Here is a 14,035-nt window from a genome sequence, read left to right as displayed (position 1 = left end):
TCAAAATACTGAAAAAGCATCCAAACAGCATAATGTGTTTATTGAAAGTCTGAATACCTAGCATCTTGAAAATTATCAAAAGGCAGTATTCCCAAAATTTAATGAGCAATACGGCTTTGGATTTTGCAATGGCAGAGGAAATGCAATTTTATTGCAAGAAATAAAACCACATAGGTACTGTGCATAGAGAATTTAAAAGCGGATTCTATGGCAACTTACACGTAGCAAAACCGGCAGTTTAACACAGAGAGCAATTGAACAATCGGTGATTTTTTATATTCTTTCAAGATTATTGGATTCAAATCAGAATGATAACATTTTAATTTTCTCAGATTTCTAAATAAGATAAATCTTTGGATAATCTTTCAATTGAGTTCGGTCAGATACATAATTATTTTGGCTCTAACATAGCACATACGGTGTTTCTCTCAGTAAACAATCTAACTCTTCAGGTTTACCAATTACTTTTTCTCCTGCTATGCGCTCTAAGGTGTATCCGGGGATTGCTCAGTAATTTAAACACACGGTACTTACAACGTGATGAACTTTTTAATGGAATGACTTTGGATTCGCCCGGAAAACAGGAAATAATATTTTTGGCTGTACGGGATTTAATTTCAGATGTCAGGATCTCTGGGCAAAATCTGAACATTATCTTCTTCCGTCATTTGCTAAAACATTAAATGAAAACGTACGTTACACAATCCGCCCAGCAGTTTTCAGGAAATAGACAATGAGAATTGAATGGACCCAACTTTGTTATTTTTTTTTTAATTTCTTCGGAAACTTGGCATCACTTAAAAAATTAACAGCGCAGCCCACAGAAGAAGGAAATTCAAACTTTTCTTTGGTGAGTACCTGTTACATAGGGTGCTTTTTTCATAGCATGTACAAAAACCTTGTTTTACAAGGTAACAAAAGCATGGACTTAATAGATTTCTTTCAGCTTCTTCGTTCTTTAAAATACTCGCACCTCTGGAACGACCTTAAGTTTACAAGGGGGTTTACTGACCTTCGGTATTAGCTAGCCTGAAAGTAAAGAAAATTATTGGAAACTTTCGATAGTTTTGACGATTTCCGATATTCGATAGTAAGATAGTTGTACGCCACGAACGCCTTCATATTTAGAAAAGGTTCGGAAGCTGGAAGTAGAACTGATCTACTGGAAAGCCAAAAAAAATCGCCAGACTGAACAGATCACAGCCGAGCACTTACATTTGCCGAAAAGCGTCTTGCCGTGAATTTAAAACTTTTTGTATTTCGATGTGGGATTACAAATCGAGGCAGTTCAATTGTGCATATTTTACTTCTGAGGATAGAAATGATTAATATTAACAATTTCCTTTCTAAAAAATGCTTGAAGTAAATACTGAAAAGAAGATTCGGTTTTTAATAGTAGAATGTAAGGTTGATTATGTTGCGTGATAAAAAACTTGGAAAATGACAAACATTGACGCAATAAAAAAGTCTCTACGGTATAAAATCAAAAAGCTGCACTGAACTGGATTCAAATTGCCGAGGTAGTTACACCGCTTAGGAAGCCAATTAACTGACCACTCATACCCAGTAATTGATGCTCCAGCGCATTTTCCTCCCCTTGGTTTTGTCGGTCTGGAACCGGGCAGAACTTGTCGCCTGAAATGTGACTCCAACCCCTCTCCTGCGAATCGCGGCGTGGTCGAAGGGGAGCTCCCTCTAAAGATTAATTTCACGTGGCTATTGACGCCTGGCGTACCAGCTCATTCGCAAATACCTGCAGAGGGAAATCATCCCTATCGCTTGTCACAGTTTATGGTGCGTTGCTTGCCGAAGCATGACATTAACGACCGCCTTCTCTAGCAGACTTCCTAATAGCATTTTTTAAACGTTCTACTTCTCTTCGGCCGCCGTTAGATTGAAGCTATTTTGGTGGTACCTACTCGTACCTCATGATGGAATGATGAAGATTAATGAGCAACGTGAGAGAAGAAGACTAGAGGCCATCCACAGCACACAAATAAAAGGTGACTGTCTCTGTAACTATTTTAAGCGTTATTCTTTGTCCTGCTGCGTGTGAAGTAACTAAAAAATGTCTCCTGAATACATGTTTAAATATATCGACTCAACACGTGACTACTGCCTTACTCATGTACAAGGGTTTTAGAGATTTGTTCGAGCATGAGTGTGCGTAAAGGGAAGAGACGAAGAGAACCAAAGAAATAGCTTCCCCGGACGACACTTGTCTGTCTTGAGAGAGAAATAGGAATGTATCGATTACCCAAAATTGAGCGTTCTGAAGTTTATAGCTCCGGTTGTTTTATTCCGATTAAATTTTCTTTATTTTTTTTGCTATAAATTTACTGGTTCGACAGAATCTTACCACTCTTTCCATCCGTGCTCTCTATTCATCGAAGTATGAACCGATTTCGCCGAAATTTCGCATTACAAAGCCGTTATGATATGGGGACCGAGTAGAGCTCGGCCACGTTTTTAGCGCACTTGTATTATGCACTTGAGTGAAGGTAAAGGGGGGGGAGGGGGGAACGGTTTCACCGCCATGCCGATTTCCAGTTATCTCAGTCATTCTATCTACTCCATACTAAATTCTATACTCTATATCAATCCGATTGACTGACCTTTAAATGATCATTCACCCGAAGAAATGATGAGTGCCATCCATCACTCATTAAAATATAAGGTTAAAAAAATTACATCGTTAAAAAAATATCGGACGCTTTAAACGAAAGGTAAAGAAATGAATGTTGAGAAATGAGTTCAAAACTTTAATTTAGATAAGAAATCAATAGAGCAGCTCGACATTAAAAAGAAGAGAAGAATGACGAATCATTAAAAAAATACGCATTACTTATTGCTAGGCTATGGGTCTGAATACAAAACGGTTGTGATTAATTTAGTCAAACAATCATTTAAGAGAAATAGTTTCATTGGTAATCTACCGGTTAAGGTAGGTTTTTGGATGGACACAGCTACTAAATAAATATTTTGTGACTCCTAACAAAACACAAAAGCCAGCACCCTACTCTACATCAGATCCCTCTTCATCTCTGAGTACTTCCTTCATCCCGTCTAACATCCCTATCCTGTTTCTTCCCTTTCCTCGTTTGCCTAACATTCTCCCCTCTATTACAGTCTTTAACATCCCACTGCCGGTCAATACGCCCTTCATCCACTTTTCCTGCCTCCATTGGATTTCTCCCAACGAACCCCTCTCTTCGCCCGCCATACGAAGTACTTCCTCATTTGTTTTCTTCTCTGTCCATTTCACCTTCTCCATTCTTCTCCACACTCACATTTCAAAAGCCTCCAATCTACGTCTATCATCCTGCTTCAATAACCACGTTTCCGCGCCGTAGATAGCTACGCTCCATATCAAAGTTTTTACGAGTCTTTTCTTAATATCCTTACTTAACGTCCCTGTCATCAACTCCCTCCTCCTCGTGAAAGCCTCTTTGCCTAACGCAATACTTCTCCTTACGTCCCTACTACTTTGACCGTGTTGGTCCAAAACACTACCGAGATACGTAAACTGTTCTACCTGCTCTAGTTTTTGCCCTCCTATTTTAATGTCAAGCTCAGCCTTTTTCTTTCTAGAGAATCGCATAAACTTTGTTTTATTAATATTAATTCTCATCCCATACCTGTCGCACTGACTTTCCCATTCACTAAGCAATGCTTGCAACCCCTTGGCTGACTGACAAACTGAAGCCTGGTTATCAGCAAACCTAACTGATTTTACGAATTTTCCGCCCACCTTCATTCCTACCTCCAGTTCTTCCCATGCCTCTTTAATCATTTCCTATACATACAAGGTGAACAGCAACGGTGATAATGGGCAACCCTGCCATACATCTCTTCCTAACCCTGCCCATCCGGACTCCCCGTTCCCCACCCGCACCTGAGCAGTCTGAGACATGAACAGGTTGCGGATTAGCCTTCTTTCCCTCCAATCTATCCCTGTTTTCTTCAATATACTCATTATTGTTTCCAAATTCACTCTATCAAACGCTTTTTCGAAATCTACGAAACAGGCAAATACCTCCTGGTTGTATTCTATATTCCTCTCGATTAATAATCTCATTACTGCAATGGCATCACGCGTACCTCTCCCCTTCCTAAACCCAAACTGGTCATCCCCTAAGTAATCATTTGCCCTACTCTATATCCTTTTGTTGATGATCCTGAGAAAAACTTAAGCTGCGTGGGATATCGAACTTATTGTTCTGTAGTCCTCCCATGATGTAGCCTTTACCTTTTTCGGAATAGGAACTAACACTGATCTCAGTCTTCCGGCCAGATTCATTCCTAATAGATGCTACGAATCAGTCCATATAGTCTCTTCCTCCCACATTTTCCTAAACATTTTAGTAGTTACACAGGAATGCTATCCACCCCAACGGCCTAAGCATAGGCATTTTAAGCACTTTTTGTTATTAAAATCCTTGTACAGAAATTAAACCAGGAAAACAAAACGGAAATGCGATGCTTAGTAATATAAAAACGTGTTTAAATTCAATTGACAAAATAAAAGAAATTATATACATACACCCACACACCACGCTATCTATGGAGAAGGAGGAAGCCTTAGTTATGGGAATTTCTTTCATGTGTCAATTGAATTTAAAATGGCCATTTTCTTCGCTGCCGACGTGTGAGGGATGTGTATTTATATTTCCAAGCACCGCACTTCCGTTTTTTTTCCTGGTTTAATTTCTGTACAAGGATTTTAATAACAAAAAGTGCTTAAAATGCCTATAATTTGTTAATTGTTAGAGGAACCACGACAATTTTCCGAAGGCTGATATGTTTATCACTCGATTTCATCGTACTTTATTCAAGATGCAAATGTATTCTCACTGCCGTTACAATGGTCTGCACAGCAGGGAAAATGAATGCTATATATATCTGCTGATTGGCTGATGGGGTCTTCTGGCAGCCTTAAACCAGAGTTCTGTTCGCTTCTCATTTGTTCGTAGCGGCTGATATGCTGTTTTGGGTTTCACTATCGGTTTTTGAGTAACTCCGTGGAACAGCTAAGACAAGCTGAAGTAGCGCATCTAAGATTATAAGAGAAACTATCGCGAAATCGCAGAGCGAAGTTTAACTCAGGTAGATTAAATCCCTTGCATAAAATGATATTAACGTAATACTATTAACTCAAAGTGAAAAATGAACTACCTACGTATTTTCAATAACATTTTGGGGTCTTCGTTTGGAATCAATTTGCAAAGTATCGAAATTATTGTAAGATATTCGCTATTTTTATGGAAGGAACGACATAAAGAAAAGCAATGATTCTCTCGAGACTACCCAAGGTGCTCTTTGCCCGACTCTTTATCATTTCAATTGCAAATTACAGGGTCGCACCCAAAAGTGGTAAGACTGATTTTCCTGATTACTGTTGGACAACAGACCAACACCAACCTCAGTCACCTGCGGGCTGTCGTTGAGTGAGGACGTCGTTTTTAGTGAAGCAAGTTTTTTGTCCGCGTCGAAAAACAAAATGAATCTGAATTTAGAGCAACGTTATTCCGTGAAGTTTTGTGCGAAACTCGGGAAGACGGCAACTGAGACCCTCGATATGATCTAGCAGGCTTATGGGGACACTGCCTTAAGTCGTTCCACAGTATTTGAGTGGTACAAGTTGGTTAAAGAGGGTAGGGAGCTCGTTGAAGACGACCATCGCTCCGGACGGCCGTCGACGGCAAAAACCTGTGGACAGAGTGAGGGCACTGCTGAACACAGACCGGCGCTTAACCAGTGAAGAAATCGCAGACCAGTTGGGTCTGTCTCCATCCAACGTCCAACGCATTATTTCACAGGATTTGGCCATGCGCAAGGTGTGCGCCAAGATGGTGCCGAAAGATGGTGTCATGGCGCGCTCGTCGTCAGAGAGCTCTTGGCCAAATACGGCGTTGCCACGTTGCCGCACCCGCCCTATTCTCCCGATCTGGCACCACCGGACTTCTTCTTCTTCCCCCTGATGAAAAGACAGCTCAAGGGACGAAGTTTTGACTCGATAAAGGCCGTTCAAGAGGCTTCGACGAGGGTCATCAACGGCATCCCCAAAGAAAATTTCCAGCGGGCGTATGGGGAATGGGAGCAACGTTATACTAAGTGTGTAGCAGCTCAAGGAGCATACTTTGAAGATTATTAAGTCGATGTAAGTATATCGTCAATAAAATTCTTGTTAAAAAATCAGTCCTACCACTTTTGGGTGCGTCCCTTTATTTGTCACATGATGAATTATCCTCCGTTGAATATTCTGGCTCACGCGCGCATATTTTGGGGGTAACTTAAGGGATTTGTTGACCCTGCACGTCATATATCGCCACTGATGCCGGATTCTGAGCGGATTTTTGGCGAAAATGAACCGTGCGAGTTTGCAAAATAGCCATTTTTACGACAATTAAACAATCTGTAATGGAATTTAATTATTGTAAAAATAATTTGATTAATTGCGTAATTGTTGTAAAAATTTAATTTTCTATGTGAATTAGCACGTGCTCGTATGTGCTGGATAGATTTTTCTCCTGCTGAATATTCCATTTGTGGGCTATAATAAAAATGTCATTTTTGTTCGGGATCTGAGAGTGTGTACGCTGCCGTCTGTGGTGGGAGGGGTGGGTAGAGAGGAAAGGTGGAAGGGAAAGGCTGCGAAATGTGTGCGGTGGTCGCAGGCACACATTTCGCATTCCCTGACGGTTTCCGCAGTGTAAAGAGGGGAAGGGGGAGGGCATGAGTGGGAACGCAGGCGCAGGACGACCCCACCTCCTTGGAGCTCCCATCTGCAATTGGATTGACATTCTCTTGGAGGAGAGGATTATTTACAGCTATTGTACTTGCACTCCTGGTCTTAAAGGGTTTTCCTTCTGCACAGAGCGGCGGAAAAATCGCTCCAGTAACCTTATTTTACTATACCCTTTGTAAAATGGGACATCTACACGATTCCCCGCAAGCCGAGGCAAGGGTGGATTAGGGTACCAGCCATAGTTGCAGGAGTTATTAATTTATGCATACACTTGAATTTAGATTATCAAATATACAAAAAAATTAGCACATGCACACATAATTTCCCATAGTACACCAATGGGCAACGTTCATCGGTGTTTTTGACTTAATAAATAAATTTTAGTATTTAAGTTAATATTTATGGATCTTAGATTCGATTTTGTTATGTTTGCTTATCATTCGAGGGAAGAACAAATACTTGAATAGATCTGTGTCGGTGTATTTGCCTCTCTAATCGGTGGTCGGATCTACCGGCATAATTTGGTGCACAAATAATTCGCTCAGTGTCGCAAGAAATCTCAGGTGTCTATTACATTCCTCAAAATCTAAGTCCATCCTGCTCTCTTCGAGAATCAAGAAGCTCCCAACCTAATTCCTCAGACACTCTCGCTTACCCTCTTCTCGTAACAGTCCTCAACATACGTATAAAAAGAGACGTTTCAGGCGTGATATGGTGGAATATTATGATTAGATAAAAATTGGCAATTTTCCACAAGATAAAATTTAATACGACCGGTTTCAATGTAACTTATGATTTAGTTGCAGTGAAACCGGTCGTATTAAATTTTATCTTGTGGAAAATTGCAAATTTTCAATTAATTCAACGTACCTATCAACTTCTTTAAGTAACGTGTTTAATTTGTAGTTGAAACTGAACGTAAAAGCTCCAAAAGCTAATACGTGAGAAGAAAGGGTAAACTCATGAGATGCATATATTTTGGTGTAAACGCGAGGAGAAAGGAGAGGGAGCGAGATGACTTCGACTTACAGAAAAAGGCATTTTTATCCTATTTAGAGAATTGTACAATTCTTTGTCAGGATTCTGAAGTAATAGATTATGTCTTACAGAAATGGATAAATACTTTGTCAAAAGGTTTCGTGGAAGTAAAAATATATTTTAGTTCAATTAAATTTAAGATAAACACAAAACCTAGTTCTTATTTCAAATTCCGGAAATTATTTCATCGGGCTAGTCCGGACTTGCGAAGAGATGGGATCTACCGAATTTACAGGGTGAATATTTAGAAAAGTTAAATTCATTTCAGGAAGTTACTTAGATTATTATTGGCTCTATCCTGTTTTGTGAGTTATTTATTGACTTACCCACGTAGTTAAGAGTAATCTTCGCACATGAGAAGATACGAATCGCAAGTTATCCAATGTGATGGCACATGGTATGCTCGCAATAGCGCAGAGTGTATCTATAAATACTCTAGATTAACTCTGCTATATTGCACCTAATACTTGGGTGAAAACTAAATCTCAGCAGCACCGTAAAAATAAGCTGGAATAGAGGTGAGCCGAACTATTATTTATTAAAGCCACAGGTGTGTGGAATGAGAAGTAAAATTCTCTGCATGTGGAAAAATGAGGCCAAGGCAATTAGCATTTTATTGTTATGGAAACGTCAACTTTGCAAATTCGCATGGTTCGTTTTCACCAAGATTCCGCGCCGAATCCGGCATTAGTGGCGAAATGTGATGGACACCCTGCACTTACTGCAACATACTTGAGTTACCCCAAAAATATGCGCGCGTGAGCCAGAATATTCAACGGAGCCATAATTTATCATGCGACAAATAATTTGCAATTGAAATGATAAAGAATCGGACAAAGAGTACCATGGGTAGTGTCGAGTGCATCATTGCTTTTCTTTATGTCGTTCCTTCCATAAAAATAGCGAGTATCTTACAATAATTTCGATTCTTTTTTTAAAGTGATTCCAAATGAAAACCTCAAAATGTTATTGAAAATACATAGGTAGTCTAGTTTCCATCTTGAGTGTGTAGTAGAACCATCTTGAACAATATTATTGGTCCCTTAGTGCAGTCACTTGTATAATTTTTAGTTGCAGAAGTAACGTGAGTTTTCGCATAAAGTTTACTACTAAGTGTTAAAATTCGTATCGATATTGATTTTTCAGTTTTTTGCTGCAGTATAATTAATTTTCCATAAACTGTGTAAACATTTTGGGAATTCGTGTGAATAGCAGTGTGTTCACGAGGCGCAAATGTTTTGTCCGCAATAATGTCCAACCGTTGTCCAATTCTCAAGTGAAACGACCAAAGTAGCAGTGGTCTACATTTAAGCTATGGCTTATGGAGCAATGGAAAATCTGCACCTAAATAAAGACACTCGTTGAGAGAGAGACAGTAGGGGAGCTGGAAATGATCATCTAAAGATTGAATGCAAGACGGTTCACATAAGCAATTCATGATTGATGACAAGCCTTTAAAAAAATTGCTTCCGCAGTGTTCATTTGAACCAAGTTTAACTTCAAGGACATTTCAATAGCAAAAACAAAATTATTGAAGAGGGGTTAAGGAAGGTGTGAGAGGTTCGAGAGTGCAAATGGTCTAATAACATGTGCAAAAATAAATAACCTGCAGAGGCAGGTGAGAGATATAACACCTAATCTACTACACCGTAGCGGTGGCTACGGTATCTACGATATATAAGCAATTGTTCGTCGGTTGTAAAGAGACAGGGAATATTTAAAGTAAAATATGTGTAAAACCTAGATATTTAGCAAACATGGGAATTAAATGAGCCATAAGAGATGGTATCAGGAATTAATTAAAGGAAATGGTTAAACGTTCATCAAGATGAAGGAACATCACTGGGTAAATTTCCTCGCCTCTTTTATTTAATTGGCATTGGTTTCCCCATAGGCACTTAAATGAAAGAAACGTCGAATTTTTCCAAAGGATTTTAGCGGCCATCAATTATTCAAAATTTGAGACTCAACGATTTGAAGAATTATTCAGAGATGAAAACATTTCCGATAAAATGACACAAAATATATCAGAGGAATGGTCGCATCCGAGAAAAATAATCCATTGGACTTAAAATCAATCGGAAGATATTGGTTTTCACCCAAGCTACCCTGAACTTTTGATGTTCTCTATCGCCGGAGAAACTGAAATACTTGCAATGACACGAAGTAAATGCTGACAAATTAAATTAAAAGAGAGTAAATGCAGATTTGGCAATGAGTAATTTAATACTGATTTAAAAGAATGCCCTTCCCTGCATAACATTTTAAGAAAATTTTGCCTGATAATTTCTGAATCTTTAAATTTTAAGTGTACTTCGACTTATTTTTTTTATTCCCTGGAGAAATTAGCAAGGAGAATTCGGGAGTAAACGTTTATAATTTTTCAATTTGGTGTTTTGGACATTTTCTGATACGAAAAAATTTTCTTCTCTATATGTACATACACAAGGCTGCAATCTGTCTAATTAGTGGCATTTCCTGAGAAAACTTAAAATTAGCGACATTTCGTGAGTTATGTAAGTCGTTAAAATTAAATTTCAGATAACTTGTGTTAGATAATGAATTACAATGGCATGGGCTCGAAAGGAAGATTTCGTGGGAGTCGGAGACCTGGCTTCTACTACTACTTGTTTCTCAAGGGTGCGTGCGTCCGAAAATTTCTTAAAAAGAATACATAGATTCAATTTCAAGCTTTCAGCAGTCAAAGGGGAATCTCGACGGGGAACAAGCTCCCAGCATCCAAAATGCCGCCTACCTACAAGTCAACTAATTAAATATCACCTGATGTGCAGGGGTGGTCATACGTGAGTGTATGAACGCAATAGCTTGTTTCGGAATCCAGTTCAGTGACGAAAGTTCAGGTTTCAATCATAGAATACGGAATATTACTCTGTAGGTCAACATATTTCTAATTAATTGAGTTCGTTTAATTTTTATACCAAATGTTCAAGAAGAACACGAAGTCAAAAACAACTTAACCCGATTGTTATATACAGTATACATTAGAATTTTATTTGGCAGCAAGTTTTAGATCCCCAAATAGACGCTATTATATTTCAATTTTTATTTCATATTTACAAAAAAGGAAACGGGTAAAATAAGAATTCTCAGAAAACAAAAATTTCACGTAACATATTAACAGTTTTCCTGTCTTCCCTTCCTCTTATCTGGCCATTTTTCCTGCAACTTTTTCAATTATTTTCTCTCGCCCATATTTTTTGCTGCTTAATAAAGTTTCATTGAAAGTCTTTTTATAATTCAGCGCACCATGGGTGAACTTGACCTGAAGTAAAGGATTACGTTTTCTGATGACTGTAAAATCCGCTCTGGAGAGAAGAGTGAGCTACGACAATCGTGGAGTCGACTATTATGGTAGGCACTCAGCTAATTCGAATGGCAGTCCATCTAGCCATCTAGTTCCTCCACACTGAGACGTCTGCTCTCAGTGGGGTGACAGTTCAAATTGCTTATTACACCCGTTTAAAATAGGCAATGCGGAATCACCTCAATCATTTGTCCTATGCAAAATGTAATATCATAAGCCAACGAAAACTAGGTAATGATTCCCTGCAACTGCGGGTGACGGAAGCCTCTGGCGTATTTAGTATTTTTAGTTGCATTTCTCTTTAACCTTTTCATCACATTTACCCAGTGCTATTCTAATAAATCCTATTTTTTTAGGTTGTCCACAATTCCCCGGGTGTGTTTCACCCAGGAGAGTCGTGAGTGAGGGTAACACCTAGGTATTTAATTGAGTACGCATTCCATTTCGATGTAACCGATGCAGTAGGCGTTCCGGAGGGAATTGCTCTTTTTCCAAAAAATAATGACAACGCACTTTTTTAAGTTTAATTCTAATTGCCAAGTGTGGCACCGGCGTTATATAGCATTAAGGTCATCTGATAGAGCGGCTGTGTCTTCAGGATCACGGATATCACGGTAAACCATTGCAACTTATCTTACTGGCGACTACGGAGTCAATGTCGTTAACGAAAAGTAGGAATAAAAGAGGTCCGATAACACTTCCATCGGGAACACCTGAAGTAACTTCTTCTGCATTTAAGCCAATTCCATCAATGCCTTTCTCCCCGACCATTCACTAATTCTTCGATTCAACCCCGGATATTTGTATCTCAGGCATATGCTTCTAGCTCTGTGAGTAGTTTACTATGAGGTACTTTGTCGAAAGCTTTCTTAAAATCTAGAAAAACCGCGTCCACTTGAACATTGCTCACTCCCGAAGTAAGAATGTCACGACCAAAAAGCATCAGTTGTGTCTCGCAGGATCTACCCTTTCGGAAACCGTGCTGATTTTTAATTAATAACTTATGATTATCAAGGTGTCTCACGATCGAACCAGCCACTATATGTTCCATAACCTTGCATGAAATGGATGTGAGGGAAATACAGGTCTGCAATTGCTCGGTTCCTTCCTGTCTCCGTTTTTAAATATTGGTGTTACGTTAGCCGTTTTCCTATCTCTGGGAACCTTGTGGTCTAAAGGCGACTTCTTAAATGTGATTTCTAGATACGGTGCAATTTCCGACGCTAGATCCTTAAATATTCGAATGGGTATTTCATCATACCCGGAGGATTTATTAGGCTGAAGATTTTTCAGTATACATTTTATTCCATCATATGAAATTTCAATTTTCAGAATCAGTTAGGCCGGGACGATTTGGTAAGCCACCGGACAGATTCGGTGACACAATAGAGAAGACGCTTTGAAAGAAGGAATTTAATAAGTTAGCCTTTTCCAAATTGCTCGTTACTCTTTCACCTTTAGCATTTTTGCGTGAATTAACTGTCGGATAATTTCCCTGGACCTCTCTGCTGCACAACCAAAATGCTTTCAGATTCTCTTTCAAATATTCTGCCAATCTTTTCCTTTTGAATTCGCAAAACGCTTTCCGAAATTCCTTCCTGGCATTCGCCCTAGATATCTTGTAATCGTAAGCGATCTCATTCCTTAGGTTGCTAGAGCTATCATCCCTAATATTTTTCGTCGTCACCTAAGGTGCGTAGAAGAGGGCGAATAGGACAGAAGCTGAAGCGACGAAAAGTGTCCGATATTAGACAGCTCGTAACACGAAACGTGGACGGTAAGAAGCGTCGCGATAAGAGAGGACAGAGTTGTGTGGAAATTGACCCGTCCATACGAGCACCGTTAAGTGTCATTTAGTGGTCAGATCACCGCAATTTTCCAAAAAAAAGTCATGGAGTATCGAGCGTGCTCGCCAATCTTGCGAGACAGGTTGTCACCCGCCTCATTAAAAGTAGAAGCGCCAGTAAACAGATTGAGTGAACCGGAAACACGAAAAATCTCTGCAATGGTTATCATAAAATCCAATGGTCGACTCCGCTTAAACTTAACAGAAACCATGACCTACTTTCACCTCAAAAACCTGAGTCCCAAGCGAACAAAATGGAAAAAAATACTTCTTTCTAAATAGCGAAAATCGAAAAGGCATTCATGGCATGCAGGTACATGATATTCACATGGGAAATAGATCTTGAAAGCTATAATTAGATCGGACCATAGGACTTAAAAACGAAGAGAACCGGAAAGTTTACTATCATCTCTCGGAGTCACGGGTATAGAATTAAGGACCCCAAACATCGTTCAGAGACGTTGTGACGTTGGAAAAAGAAATCTCAATGGTTCGAAGCAGGAAGGGTACCCGCGTGGCGCCATCGCATAAGAATCGGGTATCCAAAGGTTCAAATAAACCTGAATTGCTATTTTTCCTCATAACGTAGTTGGCCTCAGAACTCGTCTCGACGCGTAGCCAGGAGTTTTCCTCCAAGCTGCGCGAGATCCCATACGATAAAGTGAACGGGACATTTTGTTAAAAAAACAAGTTCAGTGACGGTTTCTCACGTAGGTTTTATTTAGAAACAAAAATGACCAATTTAAAATCCCTCCTCGTGGACCACAACCTTGGCTTGCTCTGCCTCTCTTGCTCTGATGACCCCCAGAGCCGTGCTCGCGGAAGTCATTCACGAGACACCTTTGCACCAACGAACGGCACAAAAATCCTACAATCAACGATAATGAAGGATGACACGGCCAAAAATTGGTTGAAACAGATTTGTTCAACCGTTTGGCACCCTGATTCCGTCAACGTCCCGCATGTGACCCAATGAAAGATTAATTTCATGAATTGGAGTAGAACACACATCTGCCAAACCCTACGGCATGGGAAAATGTGAAATCGCACGACGTGTGAGTTGTACGGATTAATTGGT

Source organism: Hetaerina americana, unplaced genomic scaffold (assembly GCF_022747635.1).
Source record: "Hetaerina americana unplaced genomic scaffold, ioHetAmer1.1.p SCAF_3, whole genome shotgun sequence".
NCBI lineage: Eukaryota > Metazoa > Arthropoda > Insecta > Odonata > Calopterygidae > Hetaerina > Hetaerina americana.
The sequence above is the reverse complement of the archived record's forward strand: the minus strand, read 5'-3'. Positions refer to the sequence as shown.